The sequence below is a fragment of the Martes martes genome, assembly GCF_963455335.1.
Source record: "Martes martes genome assembly, chromosome: 8".
NCBI classification, from domain to species: domain Eukaryota; kingdom Metazoa; phylum Chordata; class Mammalia; order Carnivora; family Mustelidae; genus Martes; species Martes martes.
Genome location: NC_137895.1, coordinates 63,749,276 through 63,764,614, shown reverse-complemented (window position 1 = coordinate 63,764,614; position 15,339 = coordinate 63,749,276). Strand labels below are relative to the sequence as shown.

Sequence of the window (15,339 nt, the reverse complement as noted above, 5' to 3'; positions counted from 1 at the left end):
GATCACGACCTGACCTAAAACCAAGAGTCAGATGCTCAACCAACTGTGCCACACAGCCCCCCCACCTTTTAAAGAAATAATAATTTTCTACTATTCCCTTAATAAATTCTGACAAACTTGGTGACTTTAAAATAACTCCTACATTTATTATCTCATAGTTTCTGTGGGTTAGAAGTCTGGGCATAGAGTGGCTCTGCTGGTTCCTTTGTTCCAGGTCTCACAGAACTGAAACCATCCTGTTGTTAGGACTTCCTTCCTTTCTGGAGGCTCTGGGGAAGAATTCTTTCCAACTTCACCCAGGTTGTAGGCAGAATTCAGTTCCCTGAAGTTACAGGACTAGGGTCCTTATTCCCTTGCTAGCTATCAGCAAAGCTGCCCCTTGCACCTACTCTCAGGGAGTAGCCTGACATCTCAGAACTGGCAAGGGCACAATGAACTTTTTTCATCCTTGGAATCCTCTGAGTGCCTTTCTGCCAAATCTCTTCTGCCAAATCTGAGTTTCTCTTGTAAGGATTCATGGGATCACACTGGGGAAACCTGGATAATCCAACCTACTCTACTTCATGGTCGGCTAATTAGTAACTTTAATTACATCTATGAATCTCCTTCACAGCAGTACCTATATTGGTTTGAATAGATAAACAGGAGACAGGAATCTTGGGGGAACATTTTTAGAATTCTGCCTACTACACAGCTCCCTCCTTGTCTGCCTGCTAGGCTCCTACACGTCTTTAAGATTCTTCTTAGAGGAAACTTTGTTTGGGAAAACTTTCTTGACATGTACAAGGAAAAGTAAGGAGTTTCTTCTATAACACAACTTAAAATCCACAAATTAGAATGATAATTTTTATGGCCTGACATTTTAAAATTCCATGAGCTTAATTTTTAAATGAACCACTGCTGTACAAACACTGTATTAAATATTTATAAGCTGATGTGTTAAAATAAAAATATTCCTTGATGGTAAAGATCAGGACAAAGCACTTCTCCTTTTCTTGGTTAGCATACATGAATGAATGAATATAATGTTCTCCCCTCCACATTTTTGAAAAAGGAAATAGTACTGTTAAGTTTTTGGAACTGTGTTCTCATAATTCCTATATATATTGCTATCTACTTATCATATCATATTAAAACTGTTAAATTCTATCTCCTCCTTTAGATTTTAAGCTCTTCAACATATTCTTCATCCTTACATTCTTACACATGTTCAATAAAGTTTGTTAAATAAGTGGACAAATGAATGTGAACTGTACTCTCTGGTCCAAATCATATGTTCCAGAGTTTGTAAGACTTAAAGTACCAGTACCTGTGAAAACGATTTAACATTTTATATTGCACTTTATGAAAACTGAAATGCAATTTAAGAAACAAAATTAGCCCAATTTCTTTAGACTATTTTATTTCTTTTTCAATTCATATCACTTGTAAATTAGAACCTGATACCTACCTTATTTCAAAGAAAAGAACATAAAAACATGATTATTGTATGACTGTCTGCTGTGATATCACTTGATCAGGATTTTATTATTCTCTTTGAATCTTAGATTTCATGGCTAACTTTTTAAAAAGTAAACTTTAGTTTTTAGAATGGTTTTAAGACCATAATACATTATATGTTTATAAAAATAATTAAAAAAAAAAGAATGGTTTTAGGACTTACAGAAAAACTGGAAACGACAGTTGAGAGTGTTTCTATATCCCCACCAAGCAGTACTCTCTACTAGTAACATACCACATTAGAATAGAAATACATTGTATTAGATGTATTAGAAATACATTTTTAGGGTGCCTGGGTGGCTCAGTCAGGTTAAGTGTCTGACTCTTGATTTCAGCTCAGGTCTTGATCTCAGAGTCATGAGGTCAAGCCCCAAGTTGGGCTCCATGCTGGGTGTAGAGCCTACTTAAAACAAAACAAAAAAAGAACAGTACATCTGTTACAATTAATGAAACAGTATTTATTACATTATTATTAACTAAAGTATATACTTTAGTCAGATTTCCTGAGTTTTTACCTCAGGTCCTTTTTTCATTCCGGAATCCCATACAAAACACCACGTTCTATTCAGCCGTGATGTCTCCCTAAGCTCTTCCTGGCTGTGACAGTTTCTCTGACTTTCCTTGTTTTAGATGACACTTGACAGTTTTTGGTTTTGTTTTCTAATGTCTGGCCTTATTTATTTCTTCTTAGAAAATCTTTTTTTTTTTTTAAGATTTTATTTATTTTTCTGACAGAGAGAGACCACAAGCAGGCAGAGAAAGAGAGAGGAGGAAGCAGGCTCCCTGCCAAGCAGAGAGCCCGATGCGGGACTTGATCCCAGGACCCTGAGATCATGACCTGAGCCGAAGGCAGAGGCTTAACCCACTGAGCCACCCAGGCGCCCCAAAAATCTCATTTTTGACTGGACTTACTTAGAGGTAGAAGCCTTCAGAGAGGACAGCCTCCATCTCTTGGCCATCGGTTCCTGGCATTTTTCTTAGGCCTCCTTCATTCTCTTGGCGAAAGTTTAGCCTATTCTGCAGCCTCTTCCTTATTTTTCTTAGTATACTGTTTCTTCAGAACAATATGCTGACGTTTGTGTTGGAGGATATGTGGAGTAACAAGACACTGAATCTTGGGTGCTTCGGTTATAGGTTTCTTTCCTTCTTTGTTAGGGACTTTCTCACAACATATTGGTAGACATAATCTTCTTTAGAAAAGTTTGCAGACTCTGCTAGCTCTTTTGGGCCTGAGGTGACAAGGTACAGTAGTATCAGTGAGTCCAGAAATATCCTTCTCCCCTTTTTTAAAAATGACCAAGCTGAGAACACTGAGACTCGCATCCACAATGCAACCCCGAACAGATTCGTGGCTTTCTTTCTCTATCCTCCTTGGTCTGTAGCAGAAATGCCCCTCACTCAGCAGCGGTGGACATGGTCATTGGTAAAGACATCCTGCTTCATGTGGAAGCCTTATTCGTCATTGCCACCAGTTATGTGGACCACATAACCCTTCCAATTCTTCACTCAGAGCAACAGCAGCAACTTCTGTGGCCATATGCTTCTCATAAAGGGTATGAAGTCTGTATTCAATGTCCACTTCAGTAAGTTTCTGGGAGCCAGTAGCTTCATTCTAAAGCAGCCTACCACCTCTGAGGTGCCACGAAAAAGAGGACATTGGCAGTTTTAAAGAGTACTGGTCAGCTATTTTATAGGAAGTCCCTCAAATGCAATTTGTCTGATGTTTCTCTAAGAATTAGGCTCGGGGGAGGAAGATCATAGAGGTAAGGTGCCATTTTTAACACATCATGTCAAGTTACATACTATCAACATTATTGATGTTCACCTTGATCACCTGGCTGAGATAGTGCTTGTCATGTTTCTCCACTGTAAAGTTCCTCTTCTTCTCTCCTTTTCCATACTATAATTTTAAAAAGAAAATCACTATACCCAGCCTACACTTAAAAAGGCAGAACTGGGGTGGAGAATTTACATAAATTATTTGGAATTCTTCTCTCAGGAAGATTCGATTCTCTTCCCCCCTTACTATGTTATTTAACAATTTATTTACATCATTATGGACTTATGGATATTTATTTTGTATTTTGGGTCATAGTCCAATATACTTATATCTTGTTGCTCAAATCATTCCATTTTTAAAATCTGGGAACTCTTTCATTTGGCTCCTGTGTCTCTATGACATACCCCTATCTACGTATTGTTTTTGTATTTAGCACTTCCTTACTTTCCAGCACTGTAATATGCTCTAGGTTCATCTTATATATTTCCTGCCCCCTTCTAGAATCAACCATTTCTCCAAGGATTCCTCAATGCTTTAAATGGAGAATGGATTTAGAAACCAATATCTGGGTTCCAGGTGTGCTCATTTCTACTGAGATATCACTGTTTCTAGGGGCCTTAGAGGTTAACTTATTTTTACTTTCTACTTAAAGATTCAGAAATAAAGGAAAGTTGCTAATACTAGCTTATAAACAAATTTTAAACCTCTTTGTAACAATATTTTGTTAGGTATTTTTGGCTTCTAAAAAAAATATTTTTAGTAGTTGCCTCATATTATGACTTTGCTTTTCCCCTCCATTCTACCAGCCTACCTCTATACCTCAACTCTCAACCTAGAAGGGTAATGGGAAATACAGTTTTCAGCATTTTTGTTTAGATCTTTGGAGAACATATGCCAAGTATATTTTTAGAGATTTATTATCTGCTGATTTTTTAAGTTCTGTGTACAAATGTAGTTGCAAAATAGGTACAACTCTCAAACACAAAAAACTTTACCCTACACTGCACTCATGTGGTAAGTAAGACTCCATGTATCTCATCCATCCCAGAAAAAGGAGACAAGAACTAAGTACATATTTCTGGGGAATTCTTGTATTTTTCAAAATTTTTAAAATTTTGGATGGTTTGAAATCTTTCAAATACTAAAAATTTATGTTTTATTAATAAGAGGTTATTTTAAAGAAAGAAAATATTTCCTATTCCTAGGAAGTCTCTTTTCACTGTGTTCTTTCAGAACACTCAAAGTAAATATTACTTGAGCAGTTATTCACTTTACCTCATTCTCTTGCCTATCTTACATGAGGATCATTTATGCAATGTATTTCTGGGAAAGCATATTAATGTTATTATTTGATGCTGCATGTTATACAGTATAAGACAAATCTTCCCTATTGTTAAAAACTTAGTCTCTGCTAAAATGACAACAAGAGAGCTACCCTTTGCCTTCAGGAACAAAAGAAAGGCACCTGCCGTTAAAATATTTATAGCTGACAAGTAGTTTTCAGCTGTAAGAAATGAGAGACCAGGGCAGTAAAGAGAAAACTATACTCCATAAGACCAGAATAGTAATAGCAGCAATGACTGGTGAGATCCCCCAAAAGATTTGGGGTTGGAAAGTTCAGCGGCTCATATCCAAGGTCGTATTCTTTCTTCTCTACCAATTCTTATGGACTGGGCAGTTACTAAGGGAACTTACTATCAGTTACCTCCATGGGTTTCTCTTCTGCTATTCCCCATACCATGTGTTCCACCAGGTTCTATCTTTGCTCATTTTTTCTTCCTCTACATACTATTCTCCACAGCTCATACTACCACCTATATTAAATGACTTCCAAATATGTATCTCTAGTCTAATCATCCAGGTCAACATTTTCAAGTGCCTATAGGAAATCTTTACCACAAGCTGTTAAAATTCAATGTATTCTAACTTGCACTCCTTAAATGTCTTCCAGACTATCTCTTCTTCCTCCATTCCTTCTGTCAATTAATGATACCAAGATTCAGAGTACCTGGGTGGCTCAGTCATTTGGGTGTCTGACTTCGGCTTGGGTCGTGATTTCCGAGTCCTCAGATCAAGCCCTACATCAGGCTCCCTGCTCATTGGGGAGTCTGCTTCTCCCTCTCCTTCTACACCCCCCAACTCATGCATGCTCTTTCTCAAATAAATAAAATCTTAAAAAAAAAAAAATGATACCAAGACTCACCCAAGTCAAAACCTGGGACTGACTCCTTCTCTCTAAAAAAGGCTGCGGAAAATAAAATGGAATGAAAGAAATTCCTTTTAGCGTACAAAGTTTCTTCTGTAATAAAGAGGCTTCAATATCCTCATAACATGGAGAATCTTTAGCTGTTCTGTTTCTGGAGCATAAATATAGGATATAAATATTTAGTTTATAAAATATAAACCAAGCTACATGTGACCTTCAGTAAACTGCTTAGTCTGTTTTCTGGGAAGGAGAATGGCAATGATAAGTGAAGTTATGTTATAAAAACATTAACTATCATAAAGATTCTTTTTTAAGTAAGAAAATAATTTTGAGCATAGCTGACAATGGTATATTGGTTTCGGGTATACAACATATCGATTGGACAACTTCATAGGCTAACTTATGCTCAGCACAAGTGTAGCCACCATCATCACCATGTAACACTATTACAGTATCATTGACTGTATTCCCTATGTGCCTTTTATTCCTGTGACTTATTCATTCCATAATTGGAAGGTTGCGTCTCCCAATACCCTTCATTCCCATATCCTCTCACTCTGGAAACCATAACTCTGTTCTTTATATTTATAGGTCTGATTCTACCTTTTGTTGGTTTATTCATTTGTTTTTTAGATTCCACATGAGTAAAATCCTATGGCGTTTCTCTTTCTCTGACTTATTTCATCTAACATAATACCCATAGGTCCATCCATATTGTTGCAAATGGCATATTCTCATTCTTTTTTATGGTTGTGTAATACTCCATCATATAGACACCCCACATCTTCCTTATCCATTTGTCTATTGACAGATACCTAGGTTGCTTCCATTATCTTGGCTTCTTTAAGTAATGCTGTAATAAACATAGGGATACATATATTTTTTTTGAATTAGTGTTTTTGTTTTCCTTAGGTAAATACCTAGGGCACTTGGGTGGCTCAGTTGGTTAAGTGTCCACCTTCGGCTCAGGTCATGATCCAAGGTCCTGGAATTGAGTTCTGTATCAGTTCTCTGCTCAGGGGGGAGCCTGCTTCTCCCTCTGCCGCCCCACCCCCAACTCATGCTCATGCTCTCTCACAAAAATAATAAAATTAAAAAAAAAATAACCCAAACAAATGGTGTTTCTATTTTTGAGGAAACTCCATACGGGTTTTTTTTTTTTTTCCATACTGGTTTTTTTTTTACAGTGGCTGTACCAATCATCAAGGCTATTTCCAAAATCCTCTTTCAAATATTAGGAAAAGTAAGCATAACAGCAGCATGCCTAACAGCATTTTAGACTCACAGAGTTAGTTCTCCATTTGCTTGCATCAGTTTTTCATTTAAAAAAAACAAAACAAAACAAAACAAACAAACAAAAAAAAACCAACCACCCAAACCCTTCAATAAAATGAATCTATTATTAAGTACTGATTTCTAGTTGGAAGAAATACCCTACAGTTACTAATGTAAAATGATGTAAGCAGCATTTCCAACAAATATTGTAAAAGCCAAGAAAAAATTTTATGTATGTGTGTCTGTGTGTTTCTGAATAAAAGGTAACCCTGAATAAAGGAAGATCCACACATCATTATCTAAAGTCCACCATTTATACTAGGGTTCACTCTTGGTGATATACATTCTCAGGGTTTTAACAAACTTGCAATGACAGGTATCTATCTTTATAGTATTGTACAGAAGAGTTTCTCTGTCCTAAAAATCCTCTGCGCTCTGCCTTTCTCCCCGCAGCCTGAGACAACCACCTACTTTCTGCTGTCTCCATCCTTCTGCCTTTTCCATAAAGTCATATAGTTGGAATCATATAATATATATATATAGCCTTTCCAGATTGGCTTTTTTCACTTAGTAATACACATTTAAGGTTACTCCATGTCTTTTCATGTCTTGGTAGCTCATTTCTCTTTGCACTGACTAGTAGTCCACTGTATGGATATACCGTATCTATTTATCCATTCACCTACTAAAGTCTACTTATCCATTCACTTACTAAAGGGTATCTTGGAAGCAACCCTTTCAGGCTTTCAAGTTTGGGCCATTATGAACAGAGCTATAAATGTGAGGTTTTTATGTAGTACAGGTTTTCAACTCCTTTGGGTAAATATCAAGGAGTACGATTTCTGTATCCTATGGTTAAGTGTGTTTACTTCTGTAAGCAGCTGTCAAACTGTTTTCCAAAGTGGTTGTACCATTTTGTGTTCCCACTGGCAATAAATTAAGTGTTTTCTTTTAACATGTATTAATTTGATTAGATATTATATTTATGTTGTCTGCCTGGACAACAACAGCTCTGTCATCATTATAGCTACTTTGTGAGTCATTTAACACAAGACTATATTGACTATAAAGGATTACATATAATGAAATTACATATGTAACTAGACAAAAGTATACACTGCCTAGAGAAAACAGGATTCTCTCTAACATATAAACCAGTGAACTCTAACAATGAATCTTAACTATTATTTTGATGTCTCTGAGTAGCCAGGGATATGGACATCTTGGGAATGACATGTTTACTTTCTTTCCACTTTTAAGTAAATGGCAGTAAAAATGGTCTAATAAGAGTTTTTATAGACCAAAGAGGGAATCACTTCCAAAACCCTACCTAGAAACTTCTCCAGCTCAATGAGTAATAACCACTGACCCCATGGCTCAAGCCAGACAGCTGATTATCCTTGACTCCTCTTTCCCTCTTATTCTTCACATCTAATCCAATACTTCATCCTACCGATTTAACCTCCTATTTTTCTTAAATCTATCCCTTTCTACCCCCACTGCCACTGCTGTAGTCTGATCCAATTTCATCTTTCATCTGAATTATTACACGTCATCACTGTTCTAACTGCCCCCAAGCTTACTTCCTACCAACTCTTACTCCATAATGCTGCCAAGAAATCTTTCTAAATACAAATGTGATGTTGTTCTCCTTCAAAATTTTTCAAAATCTCAAATTCCTTAACATAGCTTCAAACTCTTTCGCAACCTGACTGCTTATGTCTTAACCCTTCCCACAGGATTTTCTATATCCTTTGTATTCTGCATTCCAACCATGCAGAAGTTACTAGCTGCTCACCATATGCACAGTATTCTCTCAAATTAGCTAACTTTGACTTATGTTGTTCCGACACAAGTATTTCCTCCAGTATTGCCCCCATCAACCCACCCCTGCACTCCATCAATTCTTGGTCTCCCTTCAGTTCTAAGCTTATAGGCACTGCTTCTGGAAAAGCCTTTACCTCTATCTTTGAGTATAAGAGCTGTATCCTGTTCACTACTTAGGGCCTACACAGTGTCTATGTGATACAAATCCAAGGACCATTTGCTAAGTAAATGAATAATTAAGAATATGTGCTAGTTGAGTGAACGTGGGAGGATACTGTGCTACTGACTTTGTGTGAAGATTTTTATCTTGTTTGCACAAATTCTAGAAGAATAGTTTTATCGTAGAATAAAGTTCATTTAGTAAGAATTGAAGATTTGTCATTATAATCGTACTGAAATTATAAATTCAAATTATTATTACCAGAAGATGGTGGAGCACGATGACCCTAAGTTCACCCCATCGTACAGATACAACTAGATAACATTCATATCAGCGTAAATAACCCAGAAAATGACCTGAACACTGCCTAAGAGATTCCATAACTAAATGCAGAGAAGAGGCCACACTTAAGAGGGTAGGTAGGGTGGAAACAGTCAGTTGGGAGCTAATGGGACCTGCAGGGCTAGTCGTGGTAGGGAGGGAGCTTAGGGCATGGAGAGGGGACAAAAACAGACCCGCATATAGGGGATCCTGTATGGGGAAAATAAACCCCATAAGGATTTGAAAATCAGAGGGGCTGAATGTTGGGTTCTTATAACCAGTGGGACTTAAAACCTGGAATTTTAGAAAAAATTGGCAGGTTCAGCTCTGGGAGAGCCTGGAGGGTGAAAGGATATTGAGTCCCAGACTTAAGGACATAGCACAACAGCCCCTGAGGATATAGCACAGAAGCAGCAGTTTGAAAAATCCCTGAGGCATACAGGAGGAAGAGTAGTTTACTCATCTCACAGGTGTCCTGAAGGGGCAGAGATCCTTGAGAGATTCCTTCAGGAACAGAGGAGCTGGCAGGTGCCATTTCCTGCCCACACTCCCCAATATAAACATATGGCCACCTATAGGAACCAGCTCAGTGCCACTTCCTACCTAACTTGCTTATACCAATCACCACCCTCCCCCACTGCACCTTGTGGATCCTTCCCCTCTCCCCTAATATGCTCTTGGACGGAGCCCATACAGGGCCACACCACAGGCCTGGCAGTGTGCAGCAGGCCAGACAGGGGCCAGCCACACTCCAAAGTGACTCCTGCCCCAGTTGAGAGAAAAAGGTAACTATGAACAGTCAGACTACAGCTCTAGCAGTGGACGGGAGGCAGACATCTAGTCTGACTGTAGGCTCCACCCACCAACACAAGTTTCTCAGGGGACAAGACAGGGAAAGTGTCCTGCAGCTGGTGCTACTGTCATCTCGACAAATTCAACTCAAGCCACGGCAGTCCCGGACTTGCCCACTAGCAGCACAGAGACCAAACACTGCCTATAACAGGCAAAGAGAACCACTGCAGACAACTGGACTGAAGGAAAAAGTGGCTCAGCTACAGTAACAGCACTCACACAACACACATAGGAGACACTCCTTAAGCACCAGGTTCTGGTAAACAGGGAATACTGCACTGCAGGGCTACAGGACCTCTGCTTCATAAGGCCATACTTTCAGGAGCAGGGGCACAGCTGACTTTCCTAACACACAGAAACAGACACAGAGGTAGAAAAAATGAAGACACAGAGGGACATATCCCAAATGAAATAACACAATAAAATCACAGCAAGAGACCTAAGCAAACAGAAAGATATAATATGACTGACAGAGAATTTAAAGTAATGATCATAAAGATACTCACTGGACTTGAGGAAAGAGTGGAGGACATGGTGAGAAATGTTAAAGGGGACTCTGAGTGGAAAGGGAAGACCAAAAGTAAGAGTAAAACAAGGAGGAAGCAAAAAGCAGTAAAAATCTAAAAATCAGTCAAGGGACTCACAAAATAAAGGATGTAAAATATACCTATGTACCAAAAATGTGGGAGAAGAGTAAAGAATAGGTTCAAACTGAAGTGGCCATTAACTTAGTATGGACTGCTTTATGCAGAAGATGTCATTTGCATGTGCTGTGAATTGTGTAAGACTGATGATTCACAGACCTGTACCCCTGAAACAAATAATACATTACATGTTAATAAAAAGAAAAAAAAAGATGTCATACACAAACCTAATGCTAAACATAAATCAAAGACCATTAATAAATATACAAAAAAATGAAGAGAAAAATAAAGCAAAAAATAAAGAGAAAGGAATCCAAGTATATCACTATAGAGAGCCAAATAATCATGAAAGAAGAGAATAAGGGAAGACAGGAACAGGGAAGAACTACAAAAACAACCATAAAACAAGTAACAGAATGTCAATAAATATATACCTACCAGTAACTACTTTGAACATAATGGTCTAAATGCTCCAACCAAAGACACAGAGTGACAGAGTGTTTTAAAAAAACCAACCAAACAAAAAAAACGAGAGCCATTTATATGCTGCCTACAAGAAACTCATTTCAGACCTAAAGACACACAGAGACTAAAAGTGAATGGATGTAGAAGCACTTATGAAAATGGAAGTGAAAAGAAAGCTGGGTAGCAATACTTACTTTAGACAAAATAGACTTTAAAACAAAACTGTAGCAAGAGACAAAGAAGGACACTATACAATCATAAATGGAACAATCCAACAAGAAGATATAATAATCGTAAATATTTACACCCCAACATGGGAGTACCCAAATACATAAAACAGTTAATAACAAACATAAAGGAAGTAATATAAAGAGTAATATAATAATAGTAGGGGACTTTAACACCCTACATACATCAATGGACAAATCATCCAAACAGAAAATCAACAAGGAAACAAAGGCTTTGAATGACACACTGGACCAGATGGATTTAACATATATAATCAGAACATTCCACCCTAAAACAGCAGACTACACATTCTTTTCAAGTGCACATGGAGCATTCTCCACAAGATATCAAATATTAGGACACAAAACAAGTCTCAACAAATTCAAAATGACTGAAGTGATACCATGCATCTTTTCTGACTACAACGTCATGAAACCAGAAATCAACCACAAGAACTCTGGACAGAGCACAAATACATGGAAGTTAAATGACATGCTACTAAACAATAAATGGGTCAACTAGAAAATCAAAGGGGAAGTCAAAATTTATATGGAGATAAATGAAAATGAAAACACAACAGTCCAAAATCTTTGAGACGTAGCAAAGGCTGTTCTAAAACATAAGTTTATAGCAATATAGGCTTACTTCAAAAAAGAAAAATCTTAAATAAACAATCTAACCTTATACCTAAAGGAGCTAGTAAAAAGAACAAACAAAATGCAAAACCAGTAGAGGGAAGGAAATAAAGAAAGATTAGAGCAGGAAAAAAAATGAAATAGAAACTTAAAAAACAACAGAACAGGAGCTGGTTGTTTGAAAATGTCAACAAAATTGATAAATTGATAAACCTTTAGCCAGACCAAAAAAAAAAAAAAAAAAAGAGAGAGAGAGAGAGAGAGAAAAAGAAAGAGAGAGAGAGAGGACTAAAAATTAAAAATGAAAGGGGTAATAACAATAAACACCAAAGGAATATAAATATAGAAATATATTATGAAAAACTACATGCCAAAAAACTGGACAACTTAGAAGGAATGGGTGAATTCTTAGAAACATATAACCAACCAAAACTGAAGCAGGAAGAAATTGGAAATTTGAACAGACACATTACCAGCAATGAAATTGAATCAGTAATCAAAGTCCCAACAAAAATGTCCACGACCAAATGGCTTTACAGGCAAATTCTACCAAACATTTAAAGAATGTTCTTCTCAAACTATTCTTCTTAAACTATTCGAAAAAAACAAAAGAGGGAGGAAAACTTTCAAATTCAGCCTATATGACCAGGATTATGCAAATAGCAAAATTAGATAAAGACACTAAAAAAAAAAGAGAGAACAAAGGCCAGTATCTCTGAGGAACACAAATGCAACAGTCCTCAATATAGTATTAGCAAACTGAATCCAAAATACATTTAAGAAAATGATTAATCATGATCAAGTGGAATTTATTCTCAAGATGCAAGAGTGGTTCAATATGCACAAATCAATGTGATACATGGCATCAATAAGAGGATTAAAAACCAAATGGTCATTTCAATAAATGCAGAAAAAGCATGTGACAAAGTGCAACATCCACTCATGATAAAAACCCTCAACAAAGTAGGTTTAGAAGGATATACCTCCACACAATAAAGGCCATATATGAAAAACCCACAGCTAACATGATATTCAATGGTGAAAAACTGAGAGCTTTTCCCCTAAGGTCAGGAACAAGACAAGGATGTCCACTTTCACCACTTTTATTCAACACAGTACTGGAAGTCTTAGCCAGAGCTATTAGACAAGAAAAAGGAATAAAAGGCATCCAAATTGTTAAGAAGTAAAACTTTCACTGTTTGCAGATAACATGATACTATACATAGAAAAGTCAAAAGACATCACCAAAAAACTACTAGAACTGATAAATGAATTTAGTAAGGTTGCAGGATACAAAACCAATGTACAGATATCCACTGCATTTCTATACACTAACAATGAAACAGCAGAAAGAGAAGCTAAGAAAACAATCCCATTTATAATTGTACCAAAAATAATAAAAAACCTAGAAGTAAACTTAACTGAGGAGCTGAAAGACCTGTACTCTGAAAAGTATAAAACTTTGATGAAAAAGATGACATAAACAAACAGAAAGATATCCTCATGGATTGGAAGAACAAATACTGTTTAAAATGTCCATATTAATCAAAGCAATCTAGTAATTTAATGTAATCCCTATCAAAATACCAACAGCATTTCTCAGAGAACTAGAACAAATAATCCTGAGATTTGTAGGGAACCACGAAAGGCCCCATGCAGCCAAATCCATCTTGAAAAATAAAGGTGAAGAAATCACAATTCCTATTTCAAGTTATACTACAAAGCTGTAGTAATTACAATGGTATGGTACCAGCATATAACTGACACATAGATCAATGGAACAGGACAGAAAGCCCAAAAACAAAGCCAAGATTATATGGTCAATTAGTCTTTGACAAATGAGGCAAAAAATATGCAATGGGAGAAGACTGTCTCTTCAACAAATGATGTAGGGAAAACTGGACAGCCACATGCAAAAGAATGAAACTGGACCACTTCCTTACACCAAACATAAAAATTAACTCAGAATGGATTAAGGACCTAAATGTGAGGCGTGAAACCATAAAAATCCTAGAACAGAGCACAGGCAGTAATTTCTCTTGACATCACCCATAACAGTATTTTTCTAGAAATGTCTCTTAAGGCAAGGGAAACAAAAGCAAAAATAAACTCTTGGGATTAGATCAAAATAAAAAGTTTCTGCACAACAAAAGAAATAATCACCAAAACTACAAGACAACCTACTGAATGGGAAAAGATACTTGCAAATGACATATCTGCTAAGGGGCTAGACTCCAAAATATATAAAGAACTTATACAACTCACCACCAAAAAAAATCCTATTTAAAAAGGGTACAAGACATGAACAGACATTTCTCTGAAGACAACAGACAGATGTCCAACAGACAAATGGACAGATGCTCAGTATCACTCATCATCAGGGAAATGCCAATCAAAACTACAATGAGATACCAACCTACACCTGTCAGAATGGCTAAAATCAAACACAAAAGAAACAAGTGTTGACAAGGATGTGAAGAAAAAGGAACCCTCATACAATATTGGTAGGAATGCAAAATGGTGCAGCCACTGTGGAAAACAGGAGGTTCCTCAAAATATTAAAAACAGAACTAACCTATGATGCACTGTTTGCACTACTGGATATTTACTCAAAGAATACAAAAACACTAATTCAAAAGGATATACACACCCCTATGTCTACTGCAGCAGTATTTACAACAGCTAAATTATGGAAGCAACCCAAGTGTCTACCAACAGATGAATGGGTAAAGAAGATGAAATACACACACACATGCAAACGCGCGCGTGCGTGCACACACACACACACACACACACTGGATTATTCAATAAAAAAGAATGAAATCCTGCCATTTGCAACAACATGGATGGAGCCAGACAGTATAATGCTAAGTAAAATGCATCAAAGAAGAAATATACCATATGATTTCACTGATAATATGGAATTTAATAAAGAAAACAAACAAACAATGGGGAGAGGAAAAAAGACAAACCAAAAAACACACTTTTTTTTTTTTTTTTAAAGATTTTATTTATTTATTTGACAGAGAGAGATCACAAGTAGGCAGAGAGGCAGGCAGAGAGAGAGAGAGGGAAGCAGGCTCCCTGCTGAGCAGAGAGCCTGATGCGGGACTCGATCCCAGGACCCTGAGATCATGACCTGAGCCGAAGGCAGCGGCTTAACCCACTGAGCCACCCAGGCGCCCCTAAAAAACACACTCTTAAATATGGAGAACAACAACAACACAGCAGAGAACAAAGTGATGGTTATCAGAGGAGAGGAGGGGGAATGGGTGAAAGAAGTGAAGGGGGTTAAAAGTACACTTACCATGATGAGCACTGAGTAATAACTGAGTAATATAGATCTGCTGAATCACTATACTGTATACCTAAAACTAATATAACACTATAAATAAATTTTTTAAAATTATCACTACTATTATTGTAAAAATATGGGTTTTTTTTTA

The 15,339-nt window shown here is 37.0% G+C and overlaps 1 protein-coding gene and 1 pseudogene across 3 annotated transcripts in view; both read right to left on the bottom strand.

The window, feature by feature from the left end:
• Positions 1–15,339, bottom strand: part of DENND5B (DENN domain containing 5B) — a 183,593-nt gene that overhangs the window by 118,305 nt on the left and 49,949 nt on the right. The window lies entirely within an intron of this gene.
• Positions 2,413–5,021, bottom strand: LOC308347997 (small ribosomal subunit protein eS6-like; annotated as a pseudogene). The gene is made up of 2 exons: positions 4,986–5,021; positions 2,413–3,112 (listed from the first exon to the last, which is right to left on the bottom strand). The product of its transcript is annotated as a small ribosomal subunit protein eS6-like (transcript).